Here is a 19,209-nt window from a genome sequence, read left to right as displayed (position 1 = left end):
TAATATGGTTACCTCAGTATTATTAGTTTCTTTAGGTTGTGTTTTATAACTATATCTAATAATCACAACATTTGTATTTTATGCCACATATCCATTGCGTAACCAGATAGAGCATTTAGATTAATTTTCTACCCTATTTCTTTTTGTTTCTACTTCTACTTTTGTTTTTTTAAAAGGCGTGCATTCTTCTAGAGAGCTTTCTTGTCACCCACCCCCCGCCCCCACCAAATCCACTCTATGCTTTAAAATTCTAGAAAATTAAATTTGTGCAAGCAAGAAGTTAAGACAAACAAATGGCTTAAAAACATCACAATCAAGTATGATAATGGCAAAGTGTTATACTTTTAATAAATGATTAGGAACGGTTGTAATGCAAAGATTTATTTCACAGAACAAAAGCACTTAAGCAGGAGTTTATATTACTGTTATGCTTCAATGATGATAACATTGGGACTTCAACCTGCATAGCTACAATGATTAATTAATGCCCTTGTTCAGGATGAGTGAGCACCATTATTGTTCTTAAATAGGAAAAGGCAGATAACCATTACTGATTATTCCACAATTCCCAGTCTTACTTGTTAAAGACTAAAGAATGCTCAAGTAGGTTGTGCAGTTTCCAAGCTGCTATGAGAAGCAGAAAATAATAGAATTTCTATGCCATGTATGTAGGATTAGCTAAAAGATTCAAATTAGCAGTCAAAATTATCTCTGAAGGTCTAAATTTAAAATTTATTCATATGAATAACATTTTAACACCTTTAAGGAGAGATAATTTAGGTTGCCAATATAAACTTCAAGCTGTTATTTCTCTATCCACCACAGTTACCTCCCATCAAAATAAGTACAGTAAGAAAAAACCTACTGATCAAAAAACAAACTCTGTCAATCTAACAAAAGCATTTTCCATAAGCATGAGCTTTGCTTACTTATGATTTTTATTTTGTTCTGTTGTTTTCTGGGGCATTAATGAATTATATCAGGTATTTTATTTTGTTCTTAAAAAAAATCATACCACTACACTTATTTTTCTGATGCAGATTGATTTGGGCAAGTTCTGTGAGTTACAGACTATTTCTTTCTGAGTCTTGGAAATGCTTCAACCAAATCTCCTCTGGAATTCTCCCACCATTTTATTTTATTTTTTTAAGATTTAATTTTATTTATTTTTGGCCGCGTTGGGTCTTCGTTGCGGTGTGCGGGCTTCTCCAGAGCAGTTAAGTGAATTTTCCAAGGTCACAGAGCAAATTATTGGAAATCATTGTTACATATATAAGGACATTCTTCTGCCTTGTTAGCTACAGTCTAATGAGTAAAATTTAATCTTCCTATGATCCTCAGGGCTTTTGCTAGGCCTGCAATCATTATGAACATCAGTGATTAGCATATAGGAAAGTGAACTGAAAGATGGGTTAATGTTTGGAATTTTTTCCTCTTTTTTTTTAATATTTAAGAGAATGATTAATTACTTTCCCCACAATTACGTCTCTTGCCATTTTACCCTTTTCTCCTAAAAAAATAAAAATAGAACCTTTCTTATACCAAAGGAAGTTGGTAACAGGCCAGGTTCTGGAAAGTTGAACTTCTATTGCTTTTTAATTCAACTTCATAGAATTTAGAGTTTCAATTATAACAAGAACCTATAGGAATCTGTCTAGTCCCTTTAGCCATTTTCTCCTTCAAGATCCCCTTTTACAATCTTGTTACAGATAATTAGTTTTTTCTTCCAAGACTATCCCTATTTCAGGCAGCAGAGGTGATCAGGTTTCTAAATAAGTTCGTTGGATCTGAAATGTACTCTTTAACTTGTGGTTTCCACGAGTCAAAGAACTCTCATGATTCTGAAGAATGAGTATCTGTGGGCAGGTACATATCTTACTCTCCAATGTAATTTTTCTCTTTTTTAAGAAAAAGATTTATTTATTATTTATTTAATTTATTTTTGGCTGCGTCGCGTCTTAGTTGTGGCACGCGGGCTCTTAGTTGTGGTGTGCAGGCTTCTCTCTAGTTGTGGCGTGCGGGTTTTCTCTCTCTCGTTGTGGCACGTGGGCTCTGTAGTTTGCGGGACGTGGGCTCTAGTTGAGGCACGCGAGCTCAGTAGTTGTGGTGCGTGGTTGCCCCGTGGCATGTGGGATCTTAGTTCCCCGACCAGGGATCGAACCTGCGTCCCCTGCGTTGTAAGGCGTATTCTTTACCACTGGACCACCAGGGAAGTCCCTCTGATGTAATTTTTCTAGAAAATACAGAAGAAGAAAGGGCAAAGCATATTTATGTATAAAAAGACACATCTATCTTTGCAGACACATGCTGCTAATTGCAGAAGAAATGGCCCAAGTTTTAAAAAGACAGGAAATTAATACTACTTTTTTAAAAAATAAATTTATTTATTTATTTTTGGCTGTGTTGGGTCTTCATTGCTGCACGCAGGCTTTCTCTAGTTGTGGTGAGCGGGGGCTACTCTTTGTTGTGGTGCGCAGGCTTCTCATTGCGGTGGCTTCTCTTGTTGTGGAGCACGGGCTATAGGCGTGCGGGCTTCAGTAGTTGTGGCACATGGGCTCAGTAGTTGTGGCTTGCAGGCTCTAGAGTGGAGGCTCAGTAGTTGTGGCACACGGGCTTAGTTGCTCTGTGGCATGTGGGATCTTACTGGACCAGGGCTTGAACCCATGTCCCCTGCATTGGCAGGTGGATTCTTAGCCACTGTGCCACCAGGGAAGTCCCAATACTACTGTTTTGTAAGAAGGAAGATTTTTTAAAAATAATGAATCTTGTAAAATAGCCTCACGTTTTGCTGAACTTACAATGGTTTCTGTGACGGAACTTTTAAATTATTTGTAAAATAATAAAATACAAATAAGTTCTCCTTTCCATCACTGAATTAGAAAAGAAGGATATATTTGTTCACGTATACCTCAGAAGATCCCATTTGCTAAGTCTCAGGTTTGCCAGATGTTGGACTGATAGGCTTACACCAAATGAAATAAATAGACATTAGGAGCCTATATCCATCAACGCAAATTTTTCTTCCTCTAAGATTCCCACGTCTTTTTAGGCTTGAATTACTCCTCACCTCTCTAGTCCTTCAGGGTGATATGAATGCTATAATTGTTGCAGTTATTATGTATGAGCACCTGCCTTGTGTGTGGTCCTATGTCATGTGCTGTGTGAGACACCAGGGAGGCCACAAAAAGGTCCCTGTCCCTAGGAGCCTCTGAGAATTATTTGGGCCAAACTGAGGATGGAAATTAAGACACACATTTTTTCTTCCTCTTTTATACCATGTGACTTCTCCTTTCCTGATCTGTCGTCTTTGCCTGTCAAGAGGAGGTGACAGGGTAAGAGAGTGTCATGGACATATATACACTACCAAATGTAAAATAGATAACTAGTGGGAAGCAGCCGCATAGCACAGGGAGATCAGCTCGGTGCTTTGTGACCACCTAGAGGGGTGGGATGGGGAGGGTGGGAGGGAGGGAGATGCAAGAGGGAAGAGAAATGGGAACATATTGTATATGTATAACTGATTCACTTTGTTATAAAGCAGAAGCTAACACACTATTGTAAGGCAATTATACTTCAATAAAGATGTTTAAAAAAAAAAAAAAAAGAGGAGGTGCTTATATGAGGCAATGTTTAAAGACAGTTTTAACTCAGAAAACTAGTCCATAGGTGTACCATAGAATTTAACAGCATTTGCATTGTTCAAATTTTTGCCCATCAACAATTAATGGACATGAACCCGTTTGAGTGTTTTAGCGGTGACATACTTACCTCGTAATACCCATACTTTCTACTTAGTCCTTTTAGTCTGTTAATTTAGAGTCTTGGAATCAAACATTATAGTTTTCACATAAAGGACAGTTTTAGAGTAAATTAGATACATATACTATCATGGAAAAAGTGATATTTGATATTTCAGCTGTCTTTTAGAATTGGACATACATGGAATTTGGTCGTTATCAGTGTAGGAAGTCACTTTAAAAATCCCAACAGTAAATGGACAAGAGATATTCCACAGAAGATTGATTACTCAGGAGACAAGCAACTAGAAAAACCCACCTGCAAGTAATGGCCTTGGTCTGCTTTTCTTTTACCTCATCCATTTATAAATCACAGCATTTTAATCAGTGGAGAACAATGAGCAACTGTGCCCAGTGTAGAGTGGTGATGGGACAAGCAGGTGTGTGGATGAATAATCAGTGGTGCTACCGAAACCCACAGGGCATGACACAGACGGAGTGGCTAGATCTTGAGGGACCGATTGCTGTGAGGTCCCTGTGCTCTGAGGAGGCTCAGCTGGAATGTCTATTGCCTGTTTATATGCTTTAGCGTGTAAAGGCACTTAAAGTGTTAACTCATATGTAAGTACACTCTATCGTCTATTCTTTAATCCAGAGAACAGAAAGGGGAGCGAGAGAAGCAAGACAACTTCTGTAAAAAAAATAAGACTCTGGATCACATCATTTGATTATGATGCTCTTTTAGAGTTAAAAACTCTGGGAATAGTATTGCTCAGGAATGGGTCTGCTCCTAGTATCCCAGGTAAATAATCTGAATAAGAGAAAACCATATGTTCTCCTACCATCCACCACGAACGATTTCTCCTCTAACTCATTCTTTCATGTGCCTTGACTGGTATCTACTCAGTCTTCTCCTCATGACTCTAGTCTCTTGTTGAACTTCAGAATCTTTCTAGATTCAGGAAGTCTAAATTTCCCCTCCCCCAATACTCAGAATCCTTTGTTTTTGCCTCCCGTTTATTGACTGTACTCTTTTCTTTCTGTGAAAATATCCATGCATATTTAAGCCTCATGAGCAGTACTGTTTAAGCTCCAGTAAATATGACAGTGTGTTCCCTCAAAGAGATGCTGACTACATATTTACTGAATGGATGAATGAATGCAAATAGACCACCATTCAACACTTACCTTGTGGGCACTTCCTTTGTTCCAAGCATAATTCTAATTTCTGCAGACATGGGAGGGGATGTGAAGCTTGAAGAGAGTTAATAGAGACATCAGCCTGGCTTCAGTATACCATATGGACAATCCAAACCTCTTCTAGCTGCAGTCTTTAGATGGATCACCTTTTTCTCCATGTTCGTTTCCCCCTTCTCCATGATCTGGTGCTGAGATTACATGGCTTTTGAATTTTTTAGAACCACAGAAAGAGCTAAAATGAAGGCAGTGATCCGATACTCTGCCTATTGGCACCTGCAGATTGAGGCAACTCGGCCCCTAAAAGGTGGAATAATTTTTCCAGAATTGTACAGCTACTTTTTAGTGTCAGTTCTAGAATCTTCAGCATTTTGCGCTCAGGTCCTCATATGCTGAGGCTCCTGCCCATTCCACTTTTTTTTTCTGGAACCTAAGTACTAATTTCTGATTCTGTGGGTTTGCATCAGCGATGAGGTATCTCCTGCTTTTCTTTAGCCGGCTAACTTACGGAAGCTGTAAATGATGTTAGCCTTGCTGTGCTAACATGCCCTCTGATTCAGGGACACATCCCAAGTCCTGTTTGTGAAATTGAAACATAAAATTTGTTATGGACTAGCACAGGTATTTCATCACTTTCCTTCTTGATTCTAATTGAAAGAGAGTCAGAAAGACTGTCTAATGCAGAGGCTGGAGGCATGAGCTTTGTAACTACCTCTCTGCAGTTGGTTATGGGACCTTGAGTAAACCTCTTTACATCTGTGAGTCTCAATGCTCTGATCTGTAAAATGGGAAGTAGCTGTCACATATTGGTAGTCATAGTGGTTGTTTTGTAAGAATTAAATGGAATACTTGTCACATGGGTACACCAAATGCACGTGTGCCGCAGTACTATTGTTTTTATATTTTTAAAACCTAAATACATGCACTCATCTACCTCCTGTGCTCCTGGTAACTTCATCCTCATTCTTGGAAAACAAAAACAATCTATATACTCTGTCAGTTTCATTGAACTGAGTCTAAATCTTGCCTTTGTTCCCCATCAAGGCAGCATTCATTAATCTTCTGGTACATATTCCTGTCATATCACATGTTGTCCCACTGTATCTGGTACACATTTCTTTCACGTTGCATGTCTCTCGTAGCAATAGATGAGAAACAGTTACTGCCCACAGCAATACGTTATATGGTCACTCTCTTCTGCAGTAATGATAGCTTCTGGAAGCAGGAGTCATTCCATTTATCTCTTTAGCACAGTTTATTTGGGATGGTTTTGAACTCATAGTAACTACTGAATAAATCCTTATCGATCAATGAATGAATTGCTATCTGTTTCCTAGGACATGCATTAACAGTTTGAGACTCTGGCTTGGAATTTTAGAGATAAAACAGACTATAGTCAGCATGACCTATAAGCTCTTAAACAGGGTTCAATGTATCTAGGTTCTGGTTTTGTTTTGTTTTTGTTTTTTTTAGTTCTGCTACTTATTTCATGGAATTATGGGCAGGACACCTAGATTCTTTGGGTGCCAAATAACCAGCATAAAATAACAGCACTAAACTAGTGAATAGTATAAACTATATGCAGACAGTTATCCGTCTTCATTTCCGTGGTAGGAATGAATTCTGATCCCAGATGTAGCTAATTGGGGAAGAGTACCATGAAAAAATACCGGTGCCTGTCCTGGAAATGAGAGGGCAGAGCAGCCGTGCATACGCCACATCCTTTTCAGTCCTGAGTGTTTCTATTTCAGTAATACCATATTTCCAGTGTTATGCTGTTTCTTTTAAAAAATAATTACAATTGGACTCAGAAAGATCATATATCTTTTACAGAGTTATGTATGGAGTATATAAGTGTGGCATTCCATATGTATCAAGTTCAACAGGAACGTTTCCAGGTAGAAACAGTTTTTTCCTAGCATGCATCAGTTATCTCTATTCTTCCATTCTGCATACCGTGAATAAGAAGAGCATAAACATAATTAGAAATTCTATTAAGAATATCTTAAAACAGGTTCCTTAATTTGAAAACAGAGATAATGAGGGGAGAGTAGGAAAGAAAGGTGATCCGAATTGGCCGAGTGGAAGTATTTTAAAATACAGCTTCCTGCAAATTGGCAAGAGGCAGAGTCACAAATGCAGAGATGGTTCCTCAGAGGTCAGAACTCTTCACTCTGCCTTGGATTTGGATATTGTGGCTGCTTAGTTACGAGCCAGCAGCACCATCTAGAGGTGTACAGCAATCCTGCACACAAAAGAAACAAAAGAATGGAGCTCATCTATTTAAATGGAGCAATGGCAAAACCATTGCTTCATTTTTTCAATATATGTATATATAACCCCTTACGGAATGCCTGTAAAGGAATTGCTTCCCCTTCCCATGAAGAGATAACTGCAGTGTTCATTATTGGGAACATCCAAGGCTTCATTTCAGAAGCTAAAACTTACCTCCATGACTTCCCTACTCAGAGGAAAGTCACCGACTTTCAAATCAGTTAATTTATTCCACACATTTTACTGGATACCTGCCATGCCTCAGGCTTTGTGCTCGGTACTAGGGGGGCACAGACAAGAATATATTACTGACTGCCCCCTGTACACCTAGCGTACATAGCCAAACCTAACCACACGTATGAATCTTCTGTCTTATCCTTTTAAACAGTTTCTGGGTAGTAGGAGTGGGAATCTTTCCAAGCATTCATTAAATTTCAGAAATACTTGTTCTGTATAAAACCATCAAGAACTTTTAAAACGAAATCATAGGTTCAGATAAATTTAGAGTGACGGGGGGATGCTACGGTCTTAGAGTAGTTGCTGTCAAACTTTGGTGTACAGGAGAATTATTACCTGGTAGACTTTTAATTATAATCCAGAGTTGCAGACTTCGAGCCCCAGACATTCTAATACTATACACGTGTGGTATGGCCCAGGATGGTGCATTAGATTTGAAAGTTTATCTGTTTTTCAAATTAGGCTTTTGGGGGAAATGCTCTAATTTTGACTCACAGGGGAGCTAATTCCAGGATCATAAGCCAGAAGTGTCTTTTTAAAATTGTTGCCTCATTTGTTTCCTCATTTGTTTATTCTTTATTGTTTAGACTAGATAATACCTAACGACCACACCAATACTATAATCTGGTAGTGCCAAGTAATTAATTTACCAATCCCTTCTCTTTACATCTGATGAATCAGCTCCGTCACAACTTGGCTGTGGCTAACATAATAGAATAATTTTAAGAATCATTCTATTAAAAACAGACCTTTAAGTTTACTAGTATCCACATTTTGATCTAGGTTTTATTTACATAAAAACATACCGTCTGGGGCTTCCCTGGTGGCGCAGTGGTTAAGAATCCGCCTGGCGATGCAGGGCACACGGGTTCGAGCCCTGGTCCGGGAAGATCCCACATGCCACGGAGCAACTAAGCCCATGCGCCACAACTACTGAGCCTGCGCTCTAGAGCCCGCGAGCCACAACTACTGAAGCCCTGCGCCTAGAGCCCGTGCTCTGCAACAAGAGAGGCCACTGCAATGAGAAGCCTGCGCACCGCAATGAAGACCCAACGCAGCCAAAAATAAATAAATTTTAAAAAATGTTAAAAAAAAAAAAAAAAGAAAAACCATACCATCTGAGAGTATTTGTGTAGTGAGCCCCTTGTTAGATTCAACTGGAATCCATTATATTAGCAAACTCACAGCTGTGAGGCTGTGTGGGTGCAAGGAAGCTGAAAATTAGAAACTTGAGTGGATTTCAATACCTAATTCCACACCAAACATAGGCAAATTAGAGCTGGGGAAAAAATCCTTCTAAGTTGAAGGCAATTTAGCTTTCACTCTTTCACATTTCGGCAGCCCCTGTTTTTTTTTTTTTTTTTTTTTAATTTTATAGCTACTTTATTTATTTATTTATTTATTTTTGGCTGTGTTGGGTCTTCGGTTCGTGCGAGGGCTTTCTCTAGTTGTGGCAAGTGGGGGCCACTCTTCATCGCGGTGTGGGGACCGCTCTTCATCGCGGTGCGCGGGCCTTTCACTATTGCGGCCCCTCCCATTGCGGGGCATAGGCTCCAGACGCGCAGGCTCAGTAGTTGTGGCTCACGGGCCCAGCTGCTCCGTGGCATGTGGGATCTTCCCAGACCAGGGCTCGAACCCGTGTCTCCTGCATTAGCAGGCAGATTCTCAACCACTGCGCCACCAGGGAAGCCCCTCGGCAGCCCCTGTTTTGAAAGATGTCCAAGTGTAAGTCTGTGGGATTTAAAGAACTGAGCTTTTCGAAAGAAACATGTAAAACGTCCGTGATGATAAGTATCTTTCATGTATCTCCTCTACTCTGCTCTTCCTTTTATTCTCATGGAAAAAGGCCCCATTATATCTCAGTTGAACCATTAAACTAGCCTGGTAGTGAATTACCCTGATGACATTCTCAATCCCCAAACTCCCCAAATTTAATTTCCATAGCTCCACCATGGAGAGCTTTCTACACTGTCAATATGATTGTGTCACTTATGTAAAATCTTTCAGTAGCACTGCACTGACTTAAGAACAGACTCCAGATTGGTAGCATTCATCTGTGATTTGACCTCATGCTTCTCACCTCAAATTCAAATTTCAGATGTGCTGAATTTCCCAACTCTTATAACTCCTTGACACCTCCATGACTTTGCACCATTTTAACCTCCTGATTGTGGTTTGTGATTTTTTTAAATTTAATTATTTTATTTATTTATTTAGGCTGCGTTGGGTCCTCGTTACTGTGCGCGGGCTTTTCTCTAGTTGCAGTGGGCGGGGGCTACTCTGTTGTGGTGCACGGGCTTCTCATTGCAGTGGCTTCTCTTGTTGTGGAGCATGGGCTCTAGGCACGTGGGCTCAGTAGTTGTAGCTTGCGGGCTCTAGAGCACAGGCTCAGTAGTTGTGGCGCATGGGCTTAGTTGCTCCACGGCATGTGGGATCTTCCTGGACCAGGGCTCAAACCCGTGTCCCCTGCATTGGCAGGCGGATTCTTAACCAATGTACCACCAGGGAAGTCCCATGGTTTGTGATTATTACCAGGATAATTCATCTCAGCCATTACCTGCCCTCTGGAAAAGCTTTCTCAACTCCTCAGGCTATGTTAGATGTCCCTTCTCTTGGGTTTTTTTTTAGAAACCTGTACATTCTACCATGAGAGATGCATAGCATACAAGAAGAAACAAGATGAGTGGTTTAACTCTAATAGTCTAAAAAACCACAGGGTTTCTAATTCTTACTTGTAATTATCATTAGAATGTGAGTTCGTCCAAGGCAGAGAATACAATTAATTTTATAGTATTCTCTAATTTTAATCTCAGTGATTACATGTTTAATACAGTCACGAACACTCCTATTTGCCTCTGTTTACCATGTGATCTTGACTCTTATCTATAGTTATTCTTAAAAAATTGAGTTCCAGAAATACAAGTTTAGGGGGGAAAAAATCTCAGGGAAATACTGGAGTTGCAATGGATAGAAGATACTTTAGTTTCAAAGAAATATTAGAAAACTCTTGTAGAATTAGTACAAGTTGTTTATTAGTCATTTCTTAAATTTTGAAAACTGAAATATAATTTTAATCTTTTTTTTTCTTAAAGATTTATTTATTGATTGATTGATTGACTGATTGCTATGTTGGGTCTTCGTTTCTGTGCTAGGGCTTTCTCTAGTTGCGGCAAGTGGGGGCCACTCTTCATCACGGTGCGCGGGCCTCTCACTATCGTGGCGTCTCTTGTTGCGGAGCACAGGCTCCAGACGTGCAGGCTCAGTAGTTGTGGCTCATGGGCCTAGTTGCTCTGCAGCATGTGGGATCTTCCCAGACCAGGGCATGAACCCGTGTCCCCTGCATTAGCAGGCAGATTCTCAACCACTGTGCCACCAGGGAAGCCCAATTTTAATCTTTATTGATATAATTTGGAACTGCAAAGAAATCAGTATCTTGCTGGCATCAAGTTTCACTTGTTAGAATATTTGATCATCCTGGGTTACCAAAGCTACTCATAATATAAATATTGTTATTTTAATATATTTTATGAGAGAAAGAGCCACAATTTCATCAGTTAAAAAAGCCCTGGCTCACATGGAAGCAACCTAAGTGTCCATCAACAGATGAATGAATAAAGAGGATGTGGTACATATATACAATGGAATATTACTCAGCCATAAAAAGAAATGAAATGGAGGTATTTGTAGTGAGGTGGATGGACCCAGAGTCTGTCATACAGAGTGAAGTAAGTCAGAAAGAGAAAAACAAATACCGTATGCTAACACATATATATGGAATCTAAAAAAAAAAAAAAGGTCATGAAGAACCTAGGGGCAAGACAGCAATAAAGACGCAGACCTACTAGAGAACGGACTTGAGGACACGGGGAGGGGGAAGGGTAAGCTGGGACAAAGTGAGAGACTGGCATGGACATATATACACTACCAAATGTAAAATAGCTAGCTAGTGGGAAGCAGCCGCATAGCACAGGGAGATCAGCTCGGTGCTTTGTGACCACCTAGAGGGGTGGGATAGGGAGGGTGGGAGGGAGGGAGACACAAGAGGGAAGAGATATGGGGATATATGTATATGTATAACTGATTCACTTTCTTATAAAGCAGAAACTAACACACCATTGTAAAGCAATTATACTCCAATAAAGATGTTAAAAAAAAAGTCACAAGAAAAAAAATTTGTAACTATGTATTGTGACAGATGGTAAGTAGACCTATTGTGATCATTTCACAGTATATACAAATATTGAATCACTATGTTATACACCTGAAACTAATATAATGTTGTATGTCAATTGTATTTCAATAAAAAATCCTCTCTCCTTGAACAAAAAAACAAAACAAAACAAAACAAAACAAAACAACAACAAAAAGCCCTGGCTCAAATGCAGGTCAGTAAAACATACAGGCAACCTTTGTATTTAAAGACAGGAAATCCCATCAATCAATACCAATATGAGCATATAATGCAAAACTTGAACTTCCAAGTGTCTCCTCTCTGATGGATTTAGAAAGAGTGCAGTGCTGATAATCCCTTCACTCACTTTCTTTAACAAAATATGACTCAAATTTGACAACATGGTATATTTGATATTCTTTAGATTCCATTTGCCTGTGAGTTTGAAACTAATGTTAATTGACATTTAAAAATTTTTCTTCCTGTCTTCCCATACTTCAGCCCTAAATTCACTGTCAAATTTCTCAATCTTTATCCCCCTTTTTTATCCCTGCCTTTTCCATGTTACCCCTCTCTCTGAAATGCCCCTTCTCTCTGAGGCTGCTGATCAATGACCACTGTATTTATAGAAAAGCAATTCGGCAATATGTATTAAGACATTAAAAATGTCCAAATACTTCTTCTCATTTTTGATTCTCAGGAGTCCATTCTATTGTAATATTATGGATACAGGAAAATCTTTGAATAACAGAGATTTTAATGACAGCTTAAGTTATAAAACAGTTTATAAATTGAAAACAATGAAAGGGTAATGGTGAATTAAATAATTATCAATTCTCAGGATAGAAAATTATAAAGTTACTAGAATCTTGTCTGTGAAAAGTTTGTCATAAAATTGCCAAACACTAAACTGGAGGAAAGGAGACAAGATGTAGGAGTATCTTAATTTAAAAAGAATAGAATATAGAAACACAAATATAATAAAGTAGAATAAATAAAAGAAATTTATAAAGTGTTGAAAAACATGGTTACCTATGGATCTCTTGACAGAGTGATTTTACTTTCCTTCTAGAATTTTCCCCACGTTTTCTATATTGAACATTTGTTATTCTAACGATTGAAAGAAAACGTGACTGTGAAACTAAGATACAGAGTGATAGGGCTTTAGACATTTTGTTATTGTAGGATCATAACATTCAAATTAACATCACTTTTGGTTTTTGTGTCCTAGAACCTAGAAGGATTTTAAGATCGATTGATCAATTGATCTGTCTGTCTACCTACCTATTTATGTGTATCTATTTCCAGTTATCCTCCTCGTACCTGTTTTTTTGAACCATTCATTATCCATTGACCAGGCCATTTCTTAACACATTAATTATTCTCTTGGATGGATGAATGAACTTGCTTATTAATTTTTCTTAGAGCATATTCAAGATGTACCATATCTTAGTGGAAAGTACCTGAACTCTGGAATCAGGCACCCAGACTTAAATATCTTTGCCATTTATTAAGATGTCTTTACAAAACTTGTTTCATCTCACAGAGCTGAAAGTTTATCAAATAAACTTGGGGGTTATAAAGAAGGTAGGGTAGAAGAAAAAAGGAAGTGAACACAGGTAAAAGTTCCTAGCATAGAGGAAATCTTGCAGCAATCGATGAAAATTATACCCCCTTGCTCACTGGGCCCAGTGTTTATTTAGGATCCAGAGCATATTTTTCATAACCAGGTAGAGAGCAGGCATTAAATAGGAGCAACTTAACCATATTCCAGATTCTGGTTCTTGGGGGACATTGTTCTTCTTCATTTTATTTTATGTGTCTCTCTTATGATAACCTGATGTCATGGATATATGAATGGAATTAGTTGAGGATTTTTCCTTCTGAGTTTGGCCTGATATCTCATGAGTCTCTGGAGGTATCTATCAGAGTCTCACAAAGTGGGACTTCCCTGGTGGTCCAGTGGTTAAGACTCCACACTCCCAATTCAGGGGGCACGGGTTCAATCCCTGGTCAGGGAACTTAGGGTCCAACATGCTGCACAGCACGGCCAAATAAATAAATAAACAAATAAATAATGTCTTGTTTAAGCCACTGTTGTTGTAAGTTATATGAAGTTAAAAACATTCTTAAAAAAGAAAAAGAATCTCATAAAGTAAGAAAAGAGATATACATCAATAAAAGTGGTAAATGGAGTGATGTAGTTATAGGTACTTTATTAGATTCAGAGAACTTGAAATACTGTTATATTCATCTTTTATTTTCATCCTCATAGAAACCTTATAAGGAAAACAGGGAGGATTTAAATGCACATTTTACCAATGGGAAAACTGTTTCTAACTGATTTACTGAAGGCTCACAAATCAGCCATGGTAGTTGTAATGCTCTGTTGGTAGAAGAAATAATTGTATAGTAATAGTGATGGCAATAGTATTGATGATAACCAGAAAAGAGTGCTTACTATTTGCTAAGCCCTATTAGCAACTCTACAAGTTAAATGTTATTCTTCTTCCCATGGTGCCAGTGACTAAGCCAAAGCACAGAAAGTTTGAGTGAAATACTCAAAGCTACCTAGCTAATAAATAATAGTAGCAGGACTCAAAGCCAGGCATTTTGATCCTAGAACTTCTGATATGTTATCTCTCCAGAAATGACAGGCTTAGAGGAAAACTTCAATCTAAGACACAGTGGAATGCCACAGTGAAATAAAACTGCAGGGAAGATAGCTTAATGGATACGAGTGTGCCCTCTGCAGTCAGACTACACAGGTTTGTAGTCAAGGGGCTACTTATGTGTGACTTTGGACAAATGGGACTATTTATTGGAACTTTAGTTTCCTCATCTGTAAAATGGTGATAATAATAGCACCTATCATATAAGGATGATATGAAGCTTCGGGGATAGAATCTACATTAAGGGCTGACATAAATGATCAGTGTGTTTCAGTAAATATTATCATGGTCAGCTTAACACATATAATTAACCTGAGGCTAAAAGCAAATGTGGTTACTGTTTTGTTTTTCATTCTTATCAAAGCATATAGACAGTGGTAAGTACAAAATAAATGGGTGTTAAAATATCTTCATTTGGGGAAGAGACTACTCTAGAAATGGCTGCAGAAATTATTGTTATTGTCAAAGAATGCTCAGTTAAGTCCGTATGTAGAGGCATGTAGATAAACAACCAAGTAATGGCTTCTGGAGGGGAGCAGTCACTTAAGTCTCGACTGTGTAGGGGAGAAGTCTAATAGGTTTGGAATCCTGTGGCATTGTCTTGTGGCATTCTGTATTTCCCCTATCATAGCAATTATTCCACCTTATTCCTTACCTTTCCTCTCCCTCACTAGACACTAAATATCGTTAGTGGCTTGCGTATTGCCTGGAAGCAAGCATACCTTTCATAAGAATTTACCAAATAGATGAAAGACACACGTTCCAATGGATTAGTATAGCTTAGCCTGAGAAACGCTATTGAGACCTTCCTATGGACCATATTACATTAGGAGCCATGGTAGCACTTGGAGAGGCTGCCCAACACAGTACCCGGTACTCATTAGAGACTTACCAGAGAAAGTGACTCTCAGTTGACTTTTGAAAGAAAGAAAAGAGAGATTTGGAAGATATTGCAGGCAGAGAAGGAAAAATGCAACTTTGTAAAGAATGGCTGATCTAGAGTCTGGTATCAGCCTGCATCTGTGGCTTTAGTGTGGAGTTCACAGTGGAAAAGCACCCAGAGGCAGGATATGCAGCTGAGGAACAGTGTAGGCACAGGACAGACTGTGAAAAACCGAAGAAATTCTGTACCAACGAAAAAAGGCATACCTCCCACTGCTGAACAATTTGTTTACAAAAATTCCCACCCTCACAGATCTTGATTGGGTATGCAAGAGAAATGGCCAGAAAAGTTTGCTTTATTTTTTTTAACAAATTTACCTGGTGATTCTGATTTAAGGATCATGTTTGAAAGGTACTGCCTGATGAGGCTTTTAAAAAAGCAATTATTAATATTAGTTGGTTATACTCCCTTTGGATATTTCAAAATTGTGTCCCTTCCTGTACATACCCATAGTGAACCCTTTTGTAAATCTTATACAATTAGGTGTGTTTTAAAAATATTTTCTAAGTACTGTACACTAGATTCCTTTTACAATTTTCTTTCTATTTATATAATTCCTCTAATACGGGTGATTCTTTTTCTTACCAAGTTTCCCATAAGGAAAAGCGTGACTCTTTTCCTCCCCCTCTCTCACAGCCCTTTGACTTATCTAAGCTTTTAAGTTTCAATCGAACTGGGCTCAAATGCTATTTCTGCGAATAGCCTGACCTTGCCAATCACTCTTCCTCCTTTTGGATAATATGTGACACCTTCTCATACCTCCTCACCCGCTGCCTTTCACAGTCTCACCAGGGGTTTCCCTTGGACTTTGTTCCTCAACCCAGACAGTTCCTGGTTCTGCACTTTTTGCATTTCCCAGGGTGAAAAGCACTCTATGCTACCTGACTATATTAAGAATGAAATGATCTCCACTTGAAGAGACACATGATGGCATGACATTCAGATGAATACAGATGGTGGAGGTGAGGCTTCAAAGATGCAGTCCAGTTGGCAAACCTCCTCAACAATGTAGGTTATTGAATCAAAACAAGGTTAAAAGCCCATATTTCTATTCTGGGAGCTATAATTGTTCTTAACAGGCATATTAATGCATGCCCCTTATTTAAGCAATTAGATTTTCATTCTTGGGGGGGTATGGAGAAAGTTTGTTTATTTATGCTTTTTCCAAGGCACATAATATATATATAGACCCTTAGGCTAGGAAAGAAATTGAAAAGGGAAGAGATAATACTGAATAATACCTATCTCTGTAAAATGTGACATCATGACTCATTGGAATATAAGCCCCATGAAACAGGGACATCACCTGTTTTGTTCACTGCATTATCTCAGCTTCCTGGATCAGTGCCTGAGAGTGCCCTTTAATAAGTATATGTTGAATAAATGAAAGTCATGTTAAAATGTCTGGTTCATATGAGGTCCTTAAATGGCAGCCATTGCTTTTTACTGTAACTAAAACTACTTTAATACTAAAATACTAATACTACTATAATAATTACTACTGCTTTTTTGTAAATGAAAGGTGGTCCACAGTAGCTTGAATACATTGTAATGAATAAAAATAGAAGGGATGTATGTGAGAATGATCAGGTCCATTGGATAAAAATTACAAAGGGTAATTTATATCAAGATAAAACTGCATAGATTTTACACTGTAAAGCACTGGGAAGAAATTTTCTATGTATGTGTGTCTTAAACATGGGAGTGGCACAAAGACATGTATGCATAAGAAAGATGACTCTAGCCGTGATATGGAAGAAGCACAGTGAGAGTGGAAGAAAGAATGGAAAGTATGGAAAGAATGAAAAAAATCAGAGGTAATGAACTGAACCAAAGCAGAGGGAGAAAAATTTACTTTGGATTTAACTTTTTAATGTTTTATAAAGTTATTAATAGAAAGCATTATTAATTACAATATTTGCATATTCACTGGTAGAATATAAGCAGAAAAAGAATAAGATATATCTTAGATAGAAGCTCTATCTTTAGTTTATGCTAATTCTGTGGCTGGTCACCAGTTCTAGGCAGGGATCAAGCTGAATCGAGGAAGTCATGATTTTTGTGTAGGAAAATCCATCAGAGTTTCTGAAGGCAAGATAGCCCTTACTTTGTAAATACGATAAAGATTCCATCTGAATTCCACATACAAAGAAATTATATTACTTCATCTCTAGCAATAGGTTGCTGTTTGACATTCTGATTTGTAAGGCAAATTAAGAATCTTAGCATTTGAACCAATTTTGGAGGAAGACACTTTGTCCAAATGTCTGTTCCAGTTATGGAACCAGTTCTACAACATCCTGAGAAGTAGAAATATGTAATATCGCCTTAAATGTCTTCAGGGCCAGAAAACTGACAATGTCATAGAGCCACCCATTATTTTATTGACTCTCTCTGAGTATAAAAATGGCTCTAGTGAGCTAAAATATGTCTCCTTAGAAATTCAGCTCATTGTTTCCATCTTCTCCCTCCTATAAAAGCTCTAATCTCTCCTAATTCTCTTTCTCAAAAGCAAGCATGCCCAGTTCTTTCCCTAATATTTAAATGGCATGATTTCTGGAGTCTTTGCCAAACATTCTTGTTCTTCTCTGTTTGTATTCCAGGTTGCCAACATGCTAGTAAATAAATGAAATGTCAACGTTTGAAAAGTTTCACTCTTGGGACTTCCCTGGTGGTCCAGTAGGTAAGAGTCTGTGCTCCCAATGCAGGGGGCCCGGGTTCTATCCCTGGTCAGGGAAGTAGATCCCACACGCATGCCGCAACTAAGAGTCCGCATGACGCAACTAAAGATCCTGCATGCCGCAACAAAGATCCCACGTGCTGCAACTAAGACCTGGGGCAGCCAAAATAAATTAATTAATTAAAAAAAAAAAGTTTCCCTCTTGGCCCTCGGTAATGCCTTTACTACATAGCAATCAAGTTGTTCTTAAAACATAAATCTTCTGAGAATACCCTCCTACTAAAACTCCCAATAGCCATATAACACGTTGTAGGAAAAGACCAAAATCTTTCACCAGCCTGCATGCTCTTGGCACACTTTACTTTTCTCTTCAGCTCCATTTTGCATATATATCGCAGTGTTTAGTACGTTATGGTCACATTGGCCATCTCTGTACTTAATATGCATCAAGCTCTTTTCCAACCCAGCACCTGTACACCTATTCCCGCTACCTCTTTTCTTGTCTTCTCTTTTCTTGTCAATTCCCTCTCTTCCTTTGAGCCTCATCTTGACAACCACCTCCCTGATACCAATGGATAGTTGTTATATTGTTTTACAGTGCCTCCTATTAATTCTTAGTATATTTAAGGTACTATTAAAAGTACTCTTGGTACTTAACTACATTTGTGTCATTCTTTGCTTAATCTCCCCTTCACCTCCTGGGCAGTAAGCTCCATAAGACATATGTGTATTGTGTTCCCCAGAACATCCTCAGCAAGAAACACAGTTCCAGACACGTAGTAGAACTTCACGAATATTTATCAAATATGTCAAAATTAATTTTTTTTCTCACAAAAGAATATCCATATCATTACTTATGGGGCAGAATAGCATAATGCTTAAGACTTCAGGCTGGGGGGGGGGGTGAAGTTCTATTAACCACCTAATACCTATGTGATTTGGGGAGAAGCTTCTCAAACTTAACCTTTTCAGTCTTATATAGAATGGGGTTAATAATCATGTCTCCCTCCTAAGCATAGTATGGCAATGAGAAGAATTACACGTAAATATCTGAGCACAATTCCTAGCACAGAGTAAGCTGTGGTTAGTTATGGTTATTTGTCTTCCAAGAGTCCTATATGGACTGATAAATATTGAGTGTTTGCTAGTAGTTGTTGGATGAATGGATTCCAGTCCCAGTGTACGGATGCCCAGGGAAAAGTCGGAAATAGGAGTCAAGATACACGTATTTCACTTCTGTTTCCACCAGGGAGTGTGTTTGAGGCACCATGCAGTAGCGCTAATGAATGAGCATTTTT

The 19,209-nt window shown here is 38.5% G+C and overlaps 1 long non-coding RNA gene across 1 annotated transcript in view; it reads right to left on the bottom strand.

Annotated features, from left to right (window-relative positions):
- Positions 1-348: 348 nt before the first annotated feature.
- LOC103014749 (uncharacterized) overlaps positions 349-19,209 on the bottom strand; it is a 259,519-nt gene continuing 240,658 nt past the window's right edge. Inside the window, exon 4 of the long non-coding RNA XR_009006035.1 lies at positions 349-2,233. This is a non-coding gene — a long non-coding RNA (uncharacterized LOC103014749). The remainder of the gene's footprint in view (positions 2,234-19,209) is intronic.

Source organism: Balaenoptera acutorostrata, chromosome 19, assembly GCF_949987535.1.
Source record: "Balaenoptera acutorostrata chromosome 19, mBalAcu1.1, whole genome shotgun sequence".
In the NCBI taxonomy this organism is placed as follows: domain Eukaryota; kingdom Metazoa; phylum Chordata; class Mammalia; order Artiodactyla; family Balaenopteridae; genus Balaenoptera; species Balaenoptera acutorostrata.
This window is presented reverse-complemented; position numbering and strand designations above follow the sequence as displayed.